The sequence below is a fragment of the Danio aesculapii genome, chromosome 15 (genome assembly GCF_903798145.1).
Source record: "Danio aesculapii chromosome 15, fDanAes4.1, whole genome shotgun sequence".
NCBI lineage: Eukaryota > Metazoa > Chordata > Actinopteri > Cypriniformes > Danionidae > Danio > Danio aesculapii.
The window spans coordinates 32,836,836-32,842,380 of NC_079449.1; positions in this window are offsets into that span (position 1 = coordinate 32,836,836).

Below are 5,545 nucleotides of genomic sequence, written 5' to 3' on the forward strand. Positions count from 1 at the left end.
GGTGAATAGTACGCACACAGATGGAGGATTCAGGTTTCACCAGACCACTGCGATAGAATGGCACTAACTCCGGCATCAGCCGCATCGACCTCCACAATGAAGGTCTGTGTGGGATCCGGATGATGGAGGGCAGGTGCAGTGGTGAACACCTCTTTGAGGTGTTTAAAGGCTTGGCGTGCTTCAGGGGTCCATGTATTAAACACTGATGAACGACTGGAAACGGGGAGTCTTTATAGGGGACTGTGATTGCTGGTGCAGGTGAGTGTAATCAGTATTCAGGTGAAAGTGCTCGAGTGTGATGACAGGTGGCTGGTGAAGGAGAGCGATGATTGGAGCTGAGGGAATGAGATGGTGAGGGAGAATGGTGATTGGAGCAGCAGGAATGAGCCGGGGATGTGAAAGTTGGACTGAAGCAGGTAATATTAATTTACAATGATGAAGGGCAGGGGGTTGCTGAAGAACTATTGAGAGTTTCAGCTGCTGTCTGGGCTTTCACTGCCTTTACACCTTCCTTTCTTCAAGTATTAAATATTTTTTCCCTGCATAATTTCATTTTATGATGCACAACCTAATTTGTAAACTAATTAGATTTGTTTTCTTTGCATTAATGGATTTTTATGATTGTTACCAACATCTGGAGAAAATTTGTAGTCAATGGCACCTTTAGAAATATGTTTTCTGAGAAATGCTGACATGTTCAATACTTATTTCCCCCGCTGTTTATGTGTATAAACACTAACAAACTAACATCAGTTTGACAACATGCGCACAAAATTTCTCACAACACATGCAAATACAGAACCACATAATTTAATACCAAATTATTAGATTAAAATTAGTCAGCGATTTAAATAAAATAGTTCAACTGAACTCAGCAACCATATGATCAGGTTTTCAGAAATAATATCGAACAAACGAAACATCACCATTAAGGTAATTAATTTGTAAAAAAATTAATCTACATATTTATATATTTATAAATATAATTTTAAATTTATATATTTATAAATATATTTATATATTTATATTGGTGATGCACCGATATGTATTTTTGGGCCGATATCGATAACTGATAACTCTTCAGATTTGGAGGCCGATAGCCGATATATATAGGCCAATAAATATAAATATTTCTAAAGGTTTTACTTTTATACAGTAAACAACTGAGTTTAATTTAAAAACTTAATAAAAGTTTGAACTGATCTAATGAACTGAATAGCCTACTCAAAGCAAAAAAGCAAGGTGATTATATAGACCTATATTCACAATTTCACATAAATCAGCATGCCAATAATAAATGATTTCCTTTTCTTCGCAGAGCAATTTAACCTGCAACTCGACTGTTGCATAAAAACAATTTTTTTTAAGTTTAAAAACAAAAATCAGAAACAAAATGGGATTTAATTAACAAACAAGTAAAATAAACATATTTTAAATAAAATGAAAATTAAAGTACTAAGAACTGAAACCAGCCCAAATGTTCTTGGGTAAAACATTACAGAAATGTGCATATGTACAAAAACGCATTTTGAGAGGCGTTTTGGCAGTTTAGAGCCACGGTACAAGCGAAAAGCTAAACACAGATAGTATTACTTTAGAAAATGCGGCATAAATTCATCAAATTTGCCGTTTTAAATTTTTAACAAATCTAGGCACTGACTCTAAACAGGAAGTAGCCTGTTCTTCCTCAGTTTGTTAATGTTTTACTATTTGCATGGGCATAATCTTTTCAACTTACTTTACCACTGTATTAAAGAGCTCTTACCAATGGTTTTTAACAGTGTTCACAAAGTGCTGGCCTGGAAAAATAAAAATATCTATATTAAAGGCTTGCTATAAGGAAAATACTACAACATTCTCTAAATGTTTTCTAAATGTGAAATCATTATTGAGAGTGCTCAGTTTTTGACTAAGCACTCTGTCTGTGAACATTGATTAGTCTTACATTTTGCCCTTTGCTAAATTGTTTGAAATGACAAAATACATATTGCACACAGCCATGAAAACATGACAGCAGGTGAGCAGATGAACGCTTACCATATGTTATGCGAGTAATCTGAATATTGACAAAGAAAGGCCATCAACTGCTGTCAGTGTCTCCACCTCACCTCATAAACACATCTGTATGATTTCACGGCAGGCTGATCAGTGTTCTGGATGGCAAGCAGAAAAGCATAGCGTAGCACTTTTAATTTAGTTTAAGTCTATTCAATTTTTTTTTTTTTAAGATTTACTCTAAAAGTTTTAGATAAGACGTACAGTCAAAGACAAAATTTTCAGCCCACCTGTATAATTGTCATTCTTTTTAAAATATTTCCTAAGTATTGTTCATATTGAGTGATATTAATAACTCATTTGAATAACTTTTTTGCCATGATGACACTATATAACTTACCAGTTATTTTGCAATATTAGTAGCCTTTTGCTCTTAAGTGGCCTATAATATTGACCTTAGCAGTTTTTTACAATGTACAAAAATATAATTTTACAAATGATATTAATAATTGCACGAACACAGTACAATGGCAAACAAATTGTTTTTTGTACTGCAGTAAAACACTGTTTTATATGATACTGATATTCATTTATTACTGTAGGCTATATTATTTGTACACTGAAAACTATTTACTGTAGAAACAATTTTCACTCTGAAATCCCTAAAGCATTTTACGAATAATTACAAATAAACAGCAGGTAACACAGTGACTTTCAACATTTTGAAGTAATTCAAATAAATAAAATTCCAAAACATTTTTCTTGTGCAAAAAGTGATTATGTTATATGAGTTGATAACTGAATAATTATTTATTATAATATTTATATATACATATTTATTTATTTTCCTTTGGCTTAGTCCCTTTATTCATCAGGGGTTGCCACAGTGGAATGAATCGCCAACTTATCAAGCATTTGTTTTACGCAGTGGATGCCCTTCCAGTTGAAGTCAGAATTATTACCCCCCCTGTTTATTTTTTCCCCCAATTTCTGTTTAACGGAGGGAAGATTTTTTTCAGCACATTTCTAATCATAATAGTTTTAATAACTCATCTCTAATAACTGATTTATTTTATCTTTGTCATGATGACAGTAAATGATATTCGACTAGATATTTTTCAAGACACTTCTATACAGCTTAAAGTGACATTTAAAGGCTTAACTAGGTTAATTAGGTTAGCTAGGCAGGTTAGGGTAATTAGGCAAGTTATTGTATAATGATGATTTGTTTTGTAGACAGTTGAAAAATATATAGCTTAAGGGGCTAATACTTTTTACCTTAAAATAGATTTTTAAAAAATTAACTACTGCTTTTATTCTAACTGAAATAAAACAAAAAAGACTTTCTCCAGAAGAAAAAATATTATCAGACACACTGTGAAAATTTCCTTGCTCTGTTAAACATAATTTGGGAAATATTTAAAAACGAAAATAAATTCAAAGGGGGCTAATAATTCACATATAAGTACATGTGTCCCAGCTCTAAGTGTTTACTAGAGCGTCAAGACAAGGTGATGTGGTCCTTACAGTTCTCTGTTTTCTGTCAATTGATACTGAACAAACAGTAAAGATAAGAGTTGTGTGTTGGTTTTTAAGGATTAAACTGATAAAGAATAAACACCCAATAACTTCAGTGACACATAAATCATCAACCTATTGTTCAGCCATAAAACCACATAGCCTATCAGTATGTTCAGCTAATCTGTTTATTATAGCAATGGGTCAATGTCAGTATACTCACAGACTTCAGGGCTGGACTGGGACAAAAATAGGCCCAGAAATGTTCTGGTGCATGGCATCATGAAATTTGATCAATTTAAAGCATCCTTGCTAAATAAAAGTATTATTTTCTATACCATTGAGCCCCTACACACTACCAACTTTGAAAAAATAAATAAATAAAAATAATAATGCTTTTGAATGGAATACAAAATGTATAATGTTACAAAATCTTTGGATCTTTCTATTCATCAAAGTATCCTGAAAAAATGCACTTAGCTATTTAAATTATTGATAATGTTTATTTATTGTTATTATTATTATTATTAATAATAATAATAATAATAATAATAGTACTACTACTAATAATAATAATAACAATCATAATAATAGTCACACTTTATATGATACAATTATTAATAACAAACCATCAACTGTGACTTTTTATCTCTATAAACTACATATTTACTGCTTATTAACAGTAAGTAATGTAGTAGTTGTGTTTACAACAGCTTCAAATGCAAACCAATCAGAATCAAGAACCAGAACAATCCATTTCATTTATTTTCTTTGGTTGCCCTTTTCACTTGCAGTTTCGTGCCTTAAAAGGAAGTCTCCTACTAACCACCGACACCCTAGCAACGCCAAAAGCACCCTAGCAACAAAGCACACTGAAGAATATTAGACTTGTCTAGTAAAAGTGAAAGCTTTGTCACAGTAGAACCCTTATGCTTGATACATCTTGATAAATACAATCTAAAAGCGCATTAGTGAAGAAATAAACTTACTGTGATTATCATTACTGTTTATACACATTATTTTCATTTGTGCTCTATTGCTCTTTGTATGTTGCATGTTTTTTAATTAAAAAAGAAAAAGGATGATGAAGAAAAAGAAATACCTTGAGTATGCTGATATAATGGGGCTCTCCTGCTGATATGTTGTCTCCTTTACAGTTTTTTGTTCCTTTATTTTTCAAAAGAGTGCCATTAGAGAGTCCCTGGAGTTTGTGTTGCTAATCAAAGAACGCCCTCACTGGGGCACTGCAGTACATGTGTATGAGCACTAGTATTGCACACTTAAAGTAGAGACCTGGCTGTGTGCACACCTTTTTTGTAGCACACTCAAAAATAAAGGTTAAAAAAACTGTCATTGGGATGGTCCCTTTTTAAAACGGTGTACTTTTGTACTTTTTAGAATCTAATTAGTATTTTTAAGGTGTCAATGTGGACCCTTCAGATACAAACTGTAGGTAACATTCCAATGGAGTAGTAGTATTAATGGGACATTAATTAGTTATGAAAGCAAGCTTAATTTATTTATGTCTGATGGGGAACATTAGATTCGTCATTAAGGGAAAAACTGAACCCAAAGTGTGTGTGCAGAAGTCAGTGAAGCTGGGGGTGAAGTATCATGGTTTGGTGGTGGTTTTATAAAGCTATGTCACAATCTTTATCAGAAGCTCATTTTAAAACATTCAGTTTCTCCCCTGCGTTCATTATCTTATCAGCCAGCCAGTTTTCATGCAGGACAATGAGCCCAGTTACACAGGAAAACAAAGCAGTCAATACACTACAATGTTGGAATGGCAGCCCAGAGTCCTGAGCTAAACCTGATTGAAAATCTATGGAAAATCCTTAGTGATAAAGTTATGTCTAAGAAACACTAAAGTTAGTGAAATGTGATGGAAAAAACACACTTTTTGACAAGAAATGAATGACAAACTTACAATTAGTGCAAAAATAATTTTCAATGACTGAACAAAAATACAGTACAACAACAAAACTCAACAGCTTATTAACATCTCAAGCAAAAGTTATTTAATTATCAC